Below are 19,393 nucleotides of genomic sequence, written 5' to 3' on the forward strand. Positions count from 1 at the left end.
ATTGCAGCTTTGAATTTGATGATTGTGTTTGACGACAAACTATTGTAAGGTAATATAAGATATTACTTATCAATATTAATCTTTTATTCAACCAATATAAATATTTATATTTATCCGTGTGTATTAGAGAGAATGGGACGTTAAGTTGAAATATGGTATAAATATTGATAATTGTATGTTAACTGGCCGTTATATTGGAATTATATATAAATAAATTTCTTCCTAGTTTGGAGAGGTTTTGAACGCCATATGTGAACGACATGTATTATTTAACAATGATAATAAGCATTTGGTGTTATGTTTCGTTAATCATTTATCAATTGATAAATATTCATTATATTGCGCGGAATCGATTTTAGTGAACAAACGCATCAACACGTAATCTGTATGCGATACGAAAAACAGGAGGGTTTTATTACAGAACACCATCGACCTACGATTGGTCAGGTTGTTTTTTTTTTGCTTCACCTTTTATTCCCGCTTCACTGTCGTCCATGGTAAAAGGGTCGTAAAATATCGACGGATTGCAAATCGTTAAATACATCTGTTCGTCAGCATCAGTCTCGCGATGCGCAGGCGAGGTTTAATTTCTGACCCGCAAAAGGTTTTTTTGGCGTAACGGTGGCAGAAGCTTGCATAAAAACGGTTTAAAAACGGAGTTTAAATGAAGGATAAAACAAAATGTAAACCATCCCACGGAACGGGATGGATCTTTGCCGTGGGGCATTGAAATAGGTCACATTTGTGCGGATGTGCAATTTTACGCGTTGTGGCAATGGGTTTTGATCGGATGGTTTAACGATTATTGAAATCGCAGAGAGGACAGAGAGAAAAAAGGTTAAACTTGTATTTAGCAGGTTTTTAGTGTACCATTTTGAATCCTTTTTTATGAATTCATTACAAGTTTTTTCGATGATATTATAGTTGATATCGTCATAATCGAGAGGGAGCGAGTGTAAAAAATGATCAACGAAACGTCATTATTGACATTAAATTATTTTCTTTTCATAACGGATTGAACACACTGATAGTTTGCTGATATTGTTGATTTTGCATGCGCTTTTCACAATAATTAGTGTTGTTTCGCAAATTGAGACTTTCCCTCAAACAGCATGAGTGTGTCCCGCGTTTCTGGCCTATCCACTTCAATCAGGTTTATTTGTTGGTTGTTCGTGGCCCGTCCTTGACGATCACAGCCGGGCGTGATCGTGTGGTGATGAGTTATAAACAAACAAATTATAACACACAAAATATGTGAAACCTTTGCGAAACTTCACCGCCCTCCCCTTGTGCAAGCCCAATAAATGGCCAATATCTGACCATATCAAGCTGGTCTCATGCGCACCAGTGTCTAAGGCTGTTGCTTGGCCGGATGTCATTTGCCGGTCGCGTGCAAAACTTTTTCGAAATCGGGCGAGATACGTTTTCGTCTTCTTCACACTGTAAATCTCTCGTCTTGCGGTGCGTGATACCGGTTTTGATTTCTTTTACTTTTTTTATGAATGAAAGGGGCATTTTTTGGCAAGTTTACGATGATGTAAGGACGGAGTGAGTTGATAGGTTTGTAGAATGGATTTTGTGTGATAGTGTTTAGTAATTTGTAGTGTTATATGTACGGACATGATGGAATGATGTTAAAGTTCATATAAAATTCTTAAAGCTCTGCATGACTAAACTATTTGTAACATTGTCTAAACTATTCTTCAACAGCAAGTCAGAATATCTCAGGAATATACTTAGCCTGCAGTTATTGAAGTTTGTCAAAATTCATAATTCGAGTCATCAATAATTACCGTTGACGTTCCTTAATGTCTAACGAAATAATTGTAGTATTAGATAGGATTAGAAGTTAAAATTTGTTCGACATGTACTGTTTATTATAAGTTAATTATCGTGACTTTACCTTCAGTCTCGGTGATATTTGTGCATACGTGTTTATAATCTTTTGACTATTCGCTTCTTCTTGGAGTACCGTCTGGCTTTTATGACTTAAATTCATAACGTAGCCGATTAGTCCGTTCTACTGTATTTTGTAACAATTAAAATCTTGTTATAGAAGTAGAAGAAATTGAACTTTTCGATCCATCCACGAACTTTTACCTTTCGATCTCGCTGTTATGGGCGACTTGTGAGTAATGAGGCAGACCATACCATGTCATCTTCAAATACTGTTGGAAATACTGTTGACTATTGCTTCCTGCCTCAACTTCATCACGCAAAAATGATGAATTTCTACAACACCTCTTCAAAGACAATGAGAGAACATGGGTTAAACCAAGTCAGTACCTAACCGTACCGGGGAGATTCCTTTTGGGTACGGCCCACAGGTTTGACCTACTGCCAAACTTGTGACCGGCGCCGGTGAAAGTGAACGAGCGATCATGGCTAAATGGTTTAGCCCGAGGGTTTCCTGCGCCTAGAGTGGAGTGTCTGCGTGCTCGTATGTTTGGTACATTATTGAGTCACGGGATGTTGCAAAAACAGGCAACCCCTCAACCCTCTGTCTGCACCAGTCCACCAAAGCGGGTTAAAGGGTGCACCATTGGTGATGGAAAGTATCGAAATAAAATTAAAAAAAAAAAAAACACATGCACCCAACATATCCACCACCGGTTTTGGGTATAGCAGCGCGTGGGTCACCTGCAAGGGTCGCCAATCCGTAAATGGTTTGGCCTTGCCGGAGTCAATCAAAAAGTGGTCGGTTCGGTTGGTAAATAATATCCTGCCATGATTGGGGCGCATCGAAGGTTTCATTCATTGGTAATAGTGCAGCAGTGGGGGGGAGGGGGGGTGGACATTTCTCCGAACCGGCAAATTTGGCACACAATCAATGGTTTGTGATTCCTTGTAAGGGTTTTTTTTCGTTGGCGCAGCAATATTAGCTCAACGACACCGCAAACATTCAGTAAAGCCAGCAAAGGAAGTGTAACCTTCCCGAAAATCGTCCCCCCGCAAAAGCAGAGATGAATCGATGTGCGATGTAATTTGAAATGAAATCCTTAACGAGTTGCGTATTGTTATGCAACAGGACCTTGGTTTGCAAAATGGCACCGTTGACGGGCCGTCATTTTGTTTAATTTATTTTGTATTTTTGTGGCACGCGTTCGAGGTTTGGTTCATTACGGGAAATTATGTTTATAATTTATTCAAACTGACAGTTGATCAGACAGTCACATTGAATGTTCGCTCGATGACTTTGCATGCTCGTACTGGGACAATATCTTCAGAAGATCCCAGCTTATTTTACCTTAACTTGTTCAACTTCAACTTTTAACTTTATTTCGTTTTGTTTCTGGACTAACTGTGAATTGATGCAGCCATGGGCCCTGCTCCACAGAGGGCAAAACATTCCCCAGCAAACCCATAGTCTTCTTCCTACATAGAATTTTCTTTAAGACCAAATGTCTCAACGCTTTTGCAAGAAATTTGTCTTCATTTCCTAGCAACGGTGTTTGTCGCCCAACATGAGATGCATCGCTCAGTCATCGCCCGTTGGAAGATCGGCCTGCTTTGCTCACGTATAGAAGCAGTCATTAAGCAACAACCGGTACCCCGGGTGGTGCGCTCTGCAAGTAGCACGATTTCATAATGACATTATTCGAAGTAATGCATGTTGACGAGGTGGGATTGAACAGAAGCAAAATAAAATTAACAACAACAAAAAACCACACTTGCGCACCGTTCAGATGCGAACAGCATTGACACCGGACCGCCCAGACGAGCCTGGGACGGGCTGCCGGTGCTGCAACTCCACCGATCCGGTAGTCAAATTAATAAGTCATGTTCAGCGTAATAGTTGTCATCGGTAGTAGGCACTGTTCGATGCATTTGTAGATTGCATCGATCAGGGCGTTTAGATTGAGTTTCGGTGTCATTCGCGCTGTCGTTAGTCGAGGGAAATGAAACTGTACCACGCGCTAATCGATGCATACGGATGAAAGCGAGGAAATAAATACTACGCGTTGACAAATTAACCAACCAATCGGCGGATGAAGGGCCTAGACTTGAGGTGAACTCACCCTCCCACAGAGGGAAAGACACGGTTATCTATTTGCACCCTCATGTCCTCACATCGTTACACCGGCCGTGTGCCGTTTTGGGGGTGCGATACAGTTCCAACTGGTTTCCGTGGCGTGTATTTATGGACATGTTTACCAGCAGCATTACGACCTAACCTTGTCAAGCAGAGCGGTGTGGTGAGTGTTCGAAAAAAAATTTTTCAGGAACCAGTGGAAACTCCCCGACACAGTCGCAGTGGATGTCGGTAGGGTAGGGTAGGCAAACATTAACCTATTTTCGAGTGAGTGTCTGAGTGGAGGTTGAAGGGTTTTGGGTGGGTTAAATTTCTTCCTCTGCCTGTACAATATCACACAGTCCTCTGCCTGTGTTCCCCCCCCCCCCCCCCCTCCCCACTGTCCTAAGCATCCCGCAAATGCATCAGCTCATGAAACAAAGAGGGGCCCTTCATATTCTAAGCTCCGGGCCGCACTCAACCGATCCGGGTATTTTAAATATGGAGATCAAGCCATCGGTCCGCGAACGGTTCGACGAAATTCTCGCACACGATCGTAAATTGATGTGCAAGGTTTTGGTGCTCGTGATGGATTTTACGGGAGACCTTGAATGCATTGTAGCGCTGCCGAAACTCTTACTATCAGCTGAAGAATCGAGCAAAGGCATAAAATAAACCCCACCCCCCGCAAACAAACCTCCTAAAGAAAAGTGTGGTTTATTTTTATACGGGTTTTCTGTGAGTGATTTAAAACAGTGAATATGATCCGATATAGATGTAGCGGAAATAATGCATCTGGTGCGTGGAAAAGTTATGCGTCGGTTGCTCCAAATATCATTGCAACGGTGGAATGCAGTTTTTTTTGTGTGGATCGTGTTCAAAGAATATTTACCCGAATGTGTGTGATTTACGTCAGTCGGATTTTTACGATTTCAATTCAAGATTAAGTTATTTTTATACCGAGCGAATTTAAAGTGAGTTATAGATCTGAGCAATAAATTGCAAGTGATCTGTTCATATGAGAAGGTACAGGCATTTTTATTTCGAAAATATCATACAAACATTTATGTCAGAGAAGGAGATATGTGTCGCTCAATCACGCATGATATCATCACCATTATATTTCTATTGTCACTAGTCACTTCTATTATCTATCATCACTAATTATAGTGAACTGTAAAAATATTCTTTATTTAATGTTTTTAGAAATAAAGTTCAAATTTACTACTACTCTACTTAAATAAAGCTTAAGCTTAAGCTAAAGCTTAATAAGTTTTAGCGTAGGTCTAGAGAGACCACAGGTTGTGAGTTCGAATCTTATCTAACCCTTTGTGTCTTGATAATCTTTCTAACAAGGACACAAGCCCTTTATTTCATTTAAAAATCCAAATAAAAAAGGCAATAAAAGAGATTGCATTTTATTTACTACCGATTAGATGGAAGGTATAAAATTACTCCATTCGAGTTACTTACTCTTAAGTAATTAATAAATTGCTGTTATATAAAAGGGGATCAACTAAAGTTAGTGAATTAATTAAAAATTGCAACTAATATGTCCGCTATGTGTGTACGCTTCGTTCTACAAAAACGCTTTCCGGCGTAAATTAATGCATTAATCCACCAGTATCTGTATGTCTGCACAATGTGTGTCACATTCTCACAGCTACACGGCGTGTTATGTTGACAGTACTGAATCACATCCCACACCTGCCCATTTACGACTGTTGCCAATAATTTCCTTCTCGTCCGAAAACGCCAATAATTGCCACAATCGGATTTGTAAAGAGTTTTGCTCGGGAATTGCAACACGAGATATCCCCGCGACACAGGCACACGCGGCACAACTTAATTATCTTGCTGCTCTCGCTCCACCCGGAGCGGCCATTTATCCCTTCGGCAGGGGGATGGGGGTTTGGCAAAGGTGTTCAGTATCCTCGAGGCGAGGTGTTGTTACTGTTTTCACAGCGTCTTTGTAAACACCTTTGTGCGCGTATCGTGTCTTAAGCCTTCGACAAGCCTGGAATTCGGTGCAAATTAAAATGATTCAAATTAACCATAAATTATTCCATAATTACACCGTGCCCAACCGTCACCTTTTCGGTGTGTTGGTGGGGCAAGTATTCATTTTCCAGCTTCCAGCTTCGGGCTGTACCGTGTCGTGCATGTGGTGTCTTTGCGATCCCGTACTGCGACCCACTGTCGCGATGGTTTGAGCCGTTAATTATCAACCGAATGATTTATGAGCCATTGAGGTTATCGCAGATCCTACGCCCGGCGTCGCATGCAACAGAATCGGCACCCGGCAGTCGTTGCAATGGAAGGAAAAGCGGAGTGAAACAGGGGCTTGCAATGCACGTGATGAGCGTAGGTTTAGCATTCCTGTGGCGTACCGTGAGGGTGGGACCGGCTGTCTGGCTGGTACCCATCATCGTCAACATCGTTCGACGAAGGCGGATATGCCATTTCGGGGGCTCTTGTTTATCGTTCGAAGGGTTACTCAATTTCCGCACCGTGCTCATGTGTGTGTGGCAAATATATGTTCTTCAGTTTTACGGCAATACTAGTTGCGAAAAGCGTTCTATTTCCCAGCGAGCTCCGCTTGCACATATGGTCGATGGCCGGTAGCAAACACCGAAGGCAGCGCTAAACATCGGTACGAACTAGTGTAAATGGATCGAAAGAGATAGAAATGCTAAACAGTAGTAGTGCTAGCCTTCCCTCAGAGCATTCATTGACCGGTTGAAATACTCCTGGTCGTTCGAAATGAATCGAAAATGGTGTTAAGTATACGACTTGGAACTTAAGTACTACACGAATATTCATTACAATACTATGTAGTTACATGTGTTTAAAGTAATCGACTAACTTCATTGTCTACGTCATTGTTTAAAGAGCGTCTTCGAATCCTTATTGTATAATATTTAAGTACTTCTTCTTTTGAGTAGACCCCCAAGGTCCGACAAATTATTTATAAATAATAATTAATAATTATGTTAATTTGCAAAGCAACGTTTGAGAGAAAAGAATCCGTTTAAACAGCTTTTAAGCAGCTCTGGTGCTGAACTACGCTGTATAAGAAAATGTTCTCACTCATTGTATTTCCAAGCAGAGAAGCAAGATTATTTTAAAGTAAAGTAACACGAACACTCGTCGTTTATTATTCATGTGACATAACTACCATCAACATGAAACAGTACATTTAGTGTAACAAATAAAGTAAAACGATCCCCTGAGCCGTTCGGTTGGAACTTTGCAAGAAGCAAACTAGTACCGTACAGCATAAGCTTCATCGGATTACAATTGTGACCACCACGAACGCCACTGATGCTTCTCCCTCGAATCAGTCAAGCGGCACTCAAACGGTCATTATTGCTATGCGCCGAACGGGCAACCGTTGGCTCATTGGATTCGAACCCGCAACCGGCTTTTTATGGCAAACAGAAGATGTGACCACTGATTGGAACAGGCCTTAGCCTCACTAATGGAACGGCACAACGTGGCACGGTGGCGCAACGCAGCGTTATTACACTCCCTCTAGGCGACCGGAAATGGGTCAGGGATCTCCCTAGCCATGCCGTGACGTAAGTGATCTCTCTCGGCAGCTAATAACTTTCCATTTGTTTATCGCGTCGACAAGTTCGTCAGGATGCTCACGGATGGTGCGAACGCTTGACGCGGTGTGACGGAAGGCGAATGATTTATGCTACGTTATGCTAGCAGGCCATAATTAATTTCGGGGCTTTGTGGCATAACCTTTAAACGGAAAATGGGTAAAAACCGTTCTTTCGGGTGGTTTACTTGGTGTTAGTTTAATTCGTGATGTGATGGGTGTTTTACGTTCGAGAACACACATGCGCAGAATAAGGACTTGATGTATTTTACGATTTGGAACTTGAACAAAGTTATTAATTTTGTTACATATTACCTTATTTCGAACACAAAATATTATATTTCCTTGTGAAAATGTGTTCCTTGCAAAAAAATATTGGTTGCATACCTTCTGGCGTTATGCTCCTAAATAACATAAAACCTTGAGGAAATAATGAGCAATTAGCTTAAACGTTATTGTAATTTTATAATGATTTTTGCAAAGAATTGATTAAAAGAACAATATTTACACAACTCGAAGATGCAAAACCATGACGTAAACGATGACAACCGTTCCTGTTGCGGTGCCATGCAACAATATGCCTGCGCCCGAATGGTGTCGGGCGGTCGTTTCCAATTTCGACGGCAATTTAAATCAGAGCACACACATATCGACCACCTGTAGCGCAAGCGATTGTCCTCGAACGGTCGGTTCGCATGCAGTGGGCAGTGGTAATGCATTTATCCGAACCAATTATCTGCCACGCACGAGGTGAGAGTAATGCACATGACAAACACCAGACACCAATCTCGAGCAAAAGGGTATTAACAACGGGATAACGTTTCGGGGTTGATTCCCAAAAATGGCGTTTTATGGTGTGCTTTAAAGGTCTCCCGTTTCCTTTTGCGGTCTGAAATGGCATTGGCAGCACCAATCATTTCCGACCGAAAAACCCAACCGAACCGAACGATCAACCTACGGATTTTTTCCCCCATATTGTCACAGGATCAGCACAGCGTATATGATCGTATTCTGGGAGTCGAGCTTTACTGGCGAAACATTATTGTATCACGCCATTTTGGGACTCCACCGTGCAGCAATGCATCGGTGCAGTTTGGTGTGTGGGTCGACGCATTGTACTTTCTCTGTGCTGTGTGTGTTTTTTTTCCTGCGATACACTTGGCACAACCAACACTGCCGCACAGCATTACTCCTTCAATACAGCGGCCAGCCAGTAGGCGAGTTGCTGCCAGGCCTGCACAGAACTTGTTGCATTTAATATCGCGCGCGCAAAGGGTGGTGGACACGCGATGGATGCCCATTTCGCTGTCACCATGCTGGCTGCGATTCGATGCACCTTCCTGTTAACCCTTAGAGTGTTTGAGGCTGTGGGCATTTAAGTGTTTAATTTACGGTAAATATAAATACTACAAATCAATTAATAAACGACTTGTTGTTGTTAAAATTATAATCAAAAGCTATTGTTCATAATTCTATATATTTTTATTAACTGCATTTATTTAGTAAGGGTTACCGTGGCCTTTAGGAACAGTCTTTATTTCAGGCGTCCGTTTTTAAAGCTGGGCTTATAAAGTATGCATTTCATTGAAAAGGAAAGTGCACGTAATCTCTGCATGCATACGTACGTAAACAACAACAAAAAAAAACAATCACGTCCAGGAAGGGATGGGTAATGATGGAACACAATAACAAAAACGAAATAATTAACGTTGCGTTTCGCATGCACCTCCTTCGGTCGGCGGTGTATGCATTGCGATGTGGAAGCGTTTTGCAATGCAAAGTATACGTTCGAAAATATTTCATCTGTATGAAACTTTGGGGTAAATAAAATTATGCTCCATTGGGGAACCATTCGAGGATAAAGGTTTGATTTATTGTTTTGTACTTCAATGAGAAGTTTTTGCTATAAAATAGTTAGTTGCTTTGCATGTGTGCATAACACATTTTTTTCCTTTGTCTCAAATGGGTCGATGTGCTCATGAAGTCTATCGTTATTTGTAGAAGAAGTGGTTTTAGAAAAGCCACCAACGGCATAAGTGTTTAAGCGTCTTGTTCCTCGACCTAATTTCCATTAGAATGTGTCTCTTGATTCAAAGTGTTGCAAAGCATGCAATTACTATTGTGTAGAACATATGTAGAAGTTGTAAAGGTATTTTTTGCCTCGGATTAGTAGAGGAAAATCCTTTTGCCCTTAGCTTCACCAGGAGCGATCAAAAGAATTACATCTACATTGCATACCTTTAGGAGCGCCCGTTACAGACACCATTTAAATTTAAACTCTGAACAGGGTTACTCAAGAGAGTGGTAAAAATGCTCTATCCCATTTTATACAAGTCAATTTAACAGTGAAAAGTTTAAGAAGTAATGCAAAAGCACCGTGTCAAACTTCAAAGGAATCAATTATGTAAAATCATTACGTACAGCGAGAAATTTCTGTCAGATTGTTTTGCATACCGCCCTTTATTCATTCGGCTTTGCATACTACACATGTCTGATGAATGAGGCATTGTTCGGAACGTAGTAAACCCAACGGTTGCTATGCGTTACGGAAGGGTCGGAGCAGCGTACTGCACCGTCACAGGAATGCTACCAAGTGCAACAGATTCAAGGGAAGAATCTAACGAGCGTGTGGTTTGAATTTAAATGCCATGGCTACAACTCCCTGCAATGAATGAAATGTAACTTGGGATGAGATGAGAAGTAGCGGGTGGGAGTGCTTTTGAAGTGGAAAGGATTTTTAAAGGCTTCAGAATAGTTGATGACAGTTGCATGAAGAAGAATTTAAATTTGAAGTTTTGAAACCATTTCTGTGATTAAACGCCATTTCCCTGGCGCAGTACTTAAAAGCGAGCGAAACTTGGAACACATTTTTCTGTTTCGCATGCCATGATTTACGTGCATAAATCTGTGGGAATAAAAATGTGCCGTACAATGCGTAGCACATAAAACAATGGTGATGAAAAATGAAGCGAAGCCGTAGGTCAGATGCGTAGAAACCGTTCGCCAGCAACGAGTATAATGCGACGCGTCGCAATTGTAGTGCAGCTCACAGCTGCTAGTAATTGATTTTCGCTGTACGGGAAAAAGGCGGCCAAGCTGGAGAAAATTCTCCGCAGGATCCGCCTGGAACAATGAGCTGCGGGCTGCGGAGCAGAACGGCTCTACACGTACCAAAACGAAACACATCGGAATGGTCCTTGCCGTATTGCTGTTCGCATCTGCGATAATGGATATTCCACCGAATGGGCTTCGTGTATGGGAGCACTTTTGCTCGGCATCGAAACGGGGCGGTTCAGATGGTGACCTAAAAAAACCCCCAGCACAGCAGCTCGTTGGTCTGCACGGGAGTGTGTGATTTTTGGAGTGATGTAGACGATTGCGAAGGACGAAATTTCCATCGTAGTAACGATTCGGAAGAAATTTGGACGAGCAAGTCCTGCCTCTTTGCATCGTGAAATATTCCAACGTTGTTGACTCAGTAAAGTGTGTTATTTGATAGGTTATTCATTCATAAGATTTCTTGTCTTGAGTATCAAGCCAGGGGTACTCTGCTTCAATCATCATTCATTTCGGGGGATTTAGAATAGGCAGGATTTAACGTAAATGATCAGTTGGGTTTCTTCCTTTGAGTTGGTTAAATATTAGTTGCAAAATACGAACCACCGGATCAGGAGATACATGTTAAAAATATTGTTGATATATGTTTTTCATTGTTTATTACTCAAATACTGTTAAGCAAAGATTAATTCTAGATAAAAAATAATTTTTAGATAATTCATTTATTTATTAATATTTTATATTATTAATAAATTGAACAATTATTTCCTCTCGAAGAACCCTGTGCAAAATGGGTCAATTAAGCATCGTGTACAAAATGCAACACTGTTTTTGAAAAGGTTTGTTTTTATCAAAAAAAATATTTTACCATTGGGAAATGGGAAGAAATATCATAGAACAGACAAAAGGGAACAAGCACGTGGGAAAGAGTTTACGGAACAGAACAATAAATCATGCATCAAGCTAGGCAAATGGTACGTTTGATCGACGTTAAGCTAAACATTGTTCAATGAAATATGAAAAAAAACGCGCGTAAAAAATGTAAAATAAAAACATTTACATTCTCCAGATTGCGCGCACGGAAAATTGTTGTCTATCCCACCAAACGACTTAACCCCCTTGGCCTTTGGTGCATTCCCATCACGGCTGTTCCCGGATCCTAATCTGATAAAAGAAGTAGGTCAGGAGAGCTGTACGTATGGTGGGGTTTGCTTGTTTGAATCTTTATTTAGATTGATTTATGTTCGCAGAATCAGTTTTTGCGATGACCGAATCAAACCATGTCATATGTGTACGGTGTCCCACTGTACCCAGTGAATGCGTGTACCGAAAAGAAAGCCAAACGTGCAAATCCCTCTTTTTTGATGCCATGCTGCGCCGCGTTTTTTTTTTGGGGAGGAAGTCTGGGAAAAGCTGCTCGGTCTTGCCCGAATGGTTTCGCATCACTGTTGTTTGGGATGGTTTTAATCGCAATCATGTCAGCGCGCTGCCTCAATTAGCGGATCATGTCCGTCGGAGAAAGGAATGGCACATTTATTATCATCGCGTGCCACATACCACACCGTCGGAAGGGTATGGCAGATGATACGTTGGATGGTCGATGAGAATGAGGATTGATGGACAGTGGAATGACAGATCGATTTGGCTGCTTTGTAAGATGTTCGGGGGCAATTAAGATTAAAGACGTTGATGTAATGTGTCCGGACTGGTAGGTTGCGCATGATAAATCAGCAGTATGAATTATGCGCAAAAACTGATTGATGTGTATTGTTGCAAAATTATTATCAGTATTCGTGACACTAATAGGGGCAAGATACGGCCGAGTACACTCGGGATAAGGTTACCTTTTACTGTTTGGAGAAAGAAATCTCTCGAAACAAATGTGAATTATATATAAGTTTATTTTTTCTTTAGTTCTAAGCAATATGGTCTGCTCGTTTTTTTTGAATAAAAACAAATGGGGGAAAGATTTCTTATGCACGCATGGCATGGAAGATCGTTCACTATTTTAAGGACATTTTAAGGATAAATAAATTTATAAATAAATACATATAAAAAATACTAAATAATTATTATTAAAAAAATATATTTCCCAAATGATAAACGAAATAGATGAACAGCATATTCTTTATGAAACTGTCATGAGCGAAATAAATTATCAACCCAAGCAGATTGTAGAAAGAACAATGAAGAACGTTTTAATTTAATTAAAACGTTTCTTGTAAATAGAACAAAAACTTAAACTTGTTAGAAAATCGTCAATGTTTACGTCCATCGTCTCAGTATTCAACTTGTTAAAGTGTAGTGCTTATAAGTAGTACTACTACAAATAATAATACTTTTTCGAAGGAAGTAAATAGGAAATAATATTTCTATATGAATAAAACCAGGATTTGCACCACCTTAGGTAAACGGAGTATGCTACGCATCTTTGTCGCATAATAAGCGTTACAAAGAAATCTAGTATGCAGTCTTCAATATTATTTAGCATCGAAACCTTCAACCTTTTATAGTTTTGAGTGATTTGTGTTTATCATTCCTTGTGTAACAAAATCTTGCAATGATCGTTAATTAAGTATTGACAAAACATACGGCAACCGATTATTTCTGTTCAATACCATCATTACAGCATGATTTATTGTTCTGCCAGCTGGCGCAAAAAAAAAACTTACGATTGAAAAATAAACAACACATAAACTATTCGAAACTGCTCGTGTTCAGCGTAGGGTTGAAAGACGTGCTTACGACCGTCCCAAAAGCGGGTCACACAAATCGTTCGGCTTGTGAGATCGATAAATACCGCGACCAACCATCCATTCGAGCAAAGTATTCCACATTGAGCCCGGTCAGTGCCGGATGGTCGTACCGGCATGCAGGAAAAGGGTGCAAAAGTTTTATTACAAACCACATACCGCATGCTTCGGGGCGTCGAGAATCATGTCGGATGGGAAGCGATCGACGAGCTTGGAATATTCGATACCGCTTAACGATTACCGGGCAAGAGTTTATTCTAAGCTAAAAGTTCTGCCCCGCCTTAGCCCCAACGGGCAGTATGTGAGTTGTTTGGCAAATTGTGTATGTTTTGTGCCTTTTCTCTCCATCGTCGTATGCTTCCGGGATGCACAAATATGCACCGGACTGTGTGCACTCGATTGGAGGAATGTGAACTTTTGCTTATTTATTTCCCGTTTCGCTTGCTGCTGCCAGTATCTTGCCAATGAGCACTAAACCGATCATTTGCCATTTTGTTATATCTTCTTTTGGGAGACTTCAAGCTCAATCCCAACACAAAATTAACCGATGGTGAAACGTAATAAAGAGCGTCTATTTACAACCTGCTTAACGAAAATTATAAGCAAGGCAAGAAAAGTTCGTCCTTCTGCTGATCCGGTCGGGTTTGAGAAAGGATTTGTAGATTGCTTAAAGCAAATATTGATTTTGGGACGAGTTCGGTGCTGGTGACGGCTATTGCTTTCTTATCCGTCTATGGCCTCCTCTATCGGCCAGGCTACGTTAAACCGCGTTTAGCAGACGGTGCCGTGGCCTGCCTTAACCGTTGGCGGGATACCGTACCATCGTTGACGGCCATTGCCTTGCCGGGTAGCATAAACTACAAAATTGAATTCGAATACTTTGGCAGCAAATTGTGCGGGACGACCGTTCCGATACGGATTGCCGTTCGTTTGCTCGCGTTTGCTGCTCGGCACAGGGACAATCGAAATCCCCGCTCGTGTAAGCTGATAAACCCGGTGGTCGTAAAATAGGTTTCCTCTTTATCTTTATCATGCCTGCTGGTTCGGTGCTGGGCGGAATACACGTCGCAGGTTCGATATTTATAACGAGCTGCGAATGTTTTGTCGGGGAGAGGGTTGATACGGAGTTTAATGGGAGACAGAAATGAAACATTTGTGTGAATCGCGTCAACTGTAGCACACCGTGATCGTATGTTGCATGCTGTAATAAAATTTAAAAAGATGACAGATTTAGTGTCCAAACAGGATGTGTAATGTTCTTAGTAGTACAGCTCTTAATTTGTTTATTTCTTTGTAAATAAATTTAATAAGCGCTTGTCATATTCCGAATATGACGATTATTAATACAAATATCTTATAAACGCCTGAAAGTATGCAATCGTTAAACATGGACCGCTTTAGAAGCCAACGGATTGTTGTCAATATGAGTTGCATACTTTTAGGCGTGATTGACAGGATGTTTAATAAAGAGCTGTTAGCAGGTGCATTATTCTCAAAAAGGAAAGAAAATTTATCTATAAATCTAAATATAAAATAATTAAATCTTTCTTATGCAAAGATCCTGTAACGACGGGAGTAGAACAATTAATTTCCTCAAAAGTTCAAAAGTTCCTCTTTGCTAGCTGAAATGTAAATTAAGTTTTATTACGCGATCAGTAAACTTAAGCCGGTAATCACATAAATGTGAAAAACGTGTCCTACAAAAGTGTGTCAACAAACCATGGGCACTTACAATCAACGCGCCCAGACAACGCAGCCCGCAAATGCATGGCGAGTGATCCTCGCGCAATTCTTTCAAAGCCTTATCATTTATGGGTCAACGACAAGCAGTGGAACGGTTTGATAGTTTCCCTTCACACCCGGCATATTCGCATCTGGTTCCTTTTCGTTAAGGGGGGGAATGGTATAGGAGGGCACCATTTCTTACAAGACACCTCGACGATGTGCCCCCCATCGGTGCACACCTTCGCGACGTCAATCATGCCGCCAGCTACAATCACGCACGGCCAAAACAAAGCAAACATAGACGAAGGTGGAGCTTCACGTTGCGTTTACTTGAGTGATAAAGGTGCCGCCGAGTTGTTGTATGGCCGGTTAATAGAAAATTAATTCTAATGACACGGAATGCATGTGGGGCGATTTGTAGGTTAAGTTTAGGTGCTACTATTATAAGTGCCCGTGTTTTTTTTGTTCGTCCGCGCGCACAACGTTCTACGCCGTCTTTATGCTGTCGACATAGTGGCCTTTGGCGGTCCCCCCCCAGAAGGAGGTCATTTGTGCCCTGATAGAGCCCTGGTGCCCGATGGTGTGTATTCGGGACGGAGGATTAAAAGATTTCTTTCGTCGATGTGCCGTGGTGGTGGCGTTTCGTTCTAAAAATATACGTCAAAAGTAAACCAAATCTACACGGAGCAGATCTAGGTTAATTAACTCGATGTATTTGGAACATCAATAAAGTGTGATTATGATTGAATTTTGTCCACTCAGGGAGAACAACTTCTGATGGTGGCGAAGCAGCGCGCTGTGCGATGCGTTTCCTCCCCATGCCACGGAAGTAACTTGCCGGCAAAGGTGAATTCCATGGCAGTGTATCCATCACGAGCGGAGTGTAACACTGCTGTAATCTCTTCCATTTTCCTTCTTCACATTCCGCTCATGAAAGGACGTCAATCTCACGCAAGCAGGGGACACGATTGGGTGGTAAATGTTATTATTTTTATTTCGATGATAAGTCTCTTCGTGACTTGGCTTGTGCTTGTTATCGGTCTTATCGTATCGTACGGTTTGGCTAGGCACTCACCATCCGCACTCCGTGGAAGAAGCGCAAAAAAAACCCCACACTTGGTGGAAGCAGGTCGCCACGATTTGCTCGAGTTCGCTAACCACGCCGGGCGAAATTGGCTGCGTTGAAGAAGAGCTTACAAGCGATCGAATTGGGGCAATAGTGATAGGGCATGTTTGTGATGTGTGTGTGTGTGTTTTTTTTATTCTGTCGCTACCACACACTCTGTAGTGTCGCTCGGTCGTAAAGTTTTCAACTGCCATTCAACAGTTCACCCAACGGTGAGTAATTTTCATAAAGTCAATCCTGCCGCACCGAGGGAAAACGCCAACGCAATTTCTTCGCTATGAATGAATGAAACATTCCAAAGACTCCAAAGAGGAGTGCTGTTTCGACGGGTAACGTGCCGTTTGCCGGCAACAGGAGTGGCAATAGATATTGGGTATGTAGATCGTTGTATTCCCTGCCAGACTCCCCTGGGAGTTGATATGGGATATCGATCAGTACAGCAGTGACAGATGAATGATTGGAGTATTTCTTTTTGAAGATGATAACATTTTATTTACCTTACGTTCAAAGCATTCCGGTCTTGCACATTTCACAAGAACCTGATAGATTTGTTCGTGTGATTAACTGTCGTCTTAAAAAGGGGTCTAAGGTTTATGTTTTTTTATAGTTCTTTGGATTTAAAGTATATTCTATAAATAAGACGTAATGGTACATTTTGAAACGTAATCCAAACAAGTGCACAAACACTATTTTTAAGAGCCTTTATTTACTCCTAGTATATTGTAGTAGAAGAGTAATATTTGTATCTACAACAACATCAACTGGCGCTACAACTGATTTTAGGTCGTGGTCTACCGGTCACAGTCGAGCAGCGTCGTCTGCCAATCCAATATGCAATATCTCAATGTTAGCTTGCAATTCCTATGTACATGAGCGAGACTCAAATGTGCTTTGCGGACTGGATCGTTCGGCGTCGTTCTTATGACATGACCAGCTCATCGGAGCCATACGAGTTTAGTTATCTCGTGAGTTCGTCGTACAGCTTGAGGAGTTTCTCATTGTAGCAACTCCTCCATTGTTGTTCCATATTAACGAACCTTCCAAAGATCCTTCCGAGGGGATGGCTAAGTTTTGGAGAAGGTCCACGTCTCAGAGGCGAATGTTAATCCCCGAACTCTATAGGTTCTGTATAAATCAGTGTTTTATTGAAAGGTAAGCGTTGCAGCACAAAGTAGTGAGAAGTTTATGTCACAGTCGTCAAATGAATTTCAAAATGGAAAAAAGGATCACAAAAAAACAGAGGGTCTGATCTTTTAAATAGTATCTAAATTATGGTTTGATCAGTTCTTCTTTGTTGTATCAAACACCAAAATACACACCTCTTAAGTATGGATCAATAAATCATCATAAATTGTAGTTACCAATCATCATCCGTTCGAATGATTAAACGTAACGAGTTGATGACGTTAAGGGGTGCATCCTCCCTGTTTGTTTGTACTGTCACCAGAACGTAGTAATCTGTCAGATCTAATCAGCCGATGCATAGATAACTCGCTTAATGTCATTTGCATTGTAGCGAATATTTGCTCTCTTCCCCGTTCTGCATGTATTATGGGATGTAATTTTTCACGCATCACCCAATACGCACCAGTTGGCGGTGCGAGTTGTCATTCTGTTACAGCGTAACGCAGTAGCAGTGACAACTAACAGCCGACACTAGACTGCCACCGAACGGCCGGAACGGCGTTGTTGGTGCATAATAAACCGACCGTGTCGGCGGCCTTTTGCTACCGTCAGCGAGAGGGCAGCCAGTACATAGTTGCATGCGGGTACGACACACATGTTTAGCACTTCACGCAATAAAATTTTAAACGAGTGGTAATAAAAACTCGCACACACACACACGTGCTCGTGCACATAGCATGCATGCATCCCGTTGCATCGGTGCGTTTTTTTGTTGTTGTTTACCTTTTTTTGTTTATCTGTAACTATCGTGTGAACGATGCGTTGGCCTGGTAGGTGGTAGATTCACGTGTGTCTTGTTTTTATTGCTATAGATTGTTCACTTTATATGCTACTTAATTGCGGGGTCGCGTGTAGAAACAGTACCAATTCGTTCCAACTGTCAAAAGCCGGACGTCTGACGTTTATTGCCGTCGTCCGCTGCCCGCGTGGTTGGTTCGTTGCCAACGGCTACCAGTCGCGTGGGGCCGTTGCACGACTTTTCAACAAACGAACATGGAGGGTTGCATTTTACTGACCGGTTGACTTGGGTGAAAAACGAAAGTGGCGAATGGGGCCATTTTCCACCGGCCACCACAGCGACCAGATGGAGTTGTACGGCATCAAGTGAATGCGCTTGACGTTAGTACTAGGTTGCTACTGTGTGCTGTTGCCGATGGAGATCCCAGAAAACTGTTCATCCCAGCGTAAAGGTAACCTTGGCAAAGCAGTTAACAGATGGAAGGGCTAAGGTTAGTGATGTTTAAAGAACAAACAAAACTCCCGCACTCAACTGATGTCACTCAGTCAGTCAAACTTGACGACATTGGAATGGTTATTGTCAGAATGAACAAAATGCATATGGACATCCACTACATGTAAACATAAATTCGAAATTAATGAGTTGATTATATTTTTAGAATATCATAGAAAAAGATTAGAAAAGAAATAAATACTGAAAAGCGGAACAATGCCATAATAATATATTCTCAAGCCGCATGTAGTAATATTAGCATCGAATACAGTACACAAAAGAAGTACACTAATGATAAGCTAAACTCACATTTAATTTTTACATATTACTTTTCAAAACTAAAATAACAGAAAATTAATTTTTCAAATAGAAAAACCAGCAAAAAATTAAATGTTACAAAAAAATCGTTACGTTTCATGAGTGTTACATGTCTGTTAATATGAAAAAAAAAAATATTAGAGCAATGGTTTATTGAAATATGTCTTAAGACTTATGCTTAAAACTTTTGATGAATTTAAATATTGTTTATTCAATTTAATTATTAATTAATTAAAAAAAATTATAGCAATGTATCGTTCTTAACAAATTATATTTGCCTGTTAAACAGCGTAAACAATTTGAAAACAGCTATGTGAAAAGCTTGCCCAAGTGAGTCACTAAATAGTTTGCCGGAAAAAATTATCATTTGTATACC

Source organism: Anopheles moucheti, chromosome 2, assembly GCF_943734755.1.
Source record: "Anopheles moucheti chromosome 2, idAnoMoucSN_F20_07, whole genome shotgun sequence".
Classification (NCBI taxonomy): Eukaryota; Metazoa; Arthropoda; class Insecta; order Diptera; family Culicidae; genus Anopheles; species Anopheles moucheti.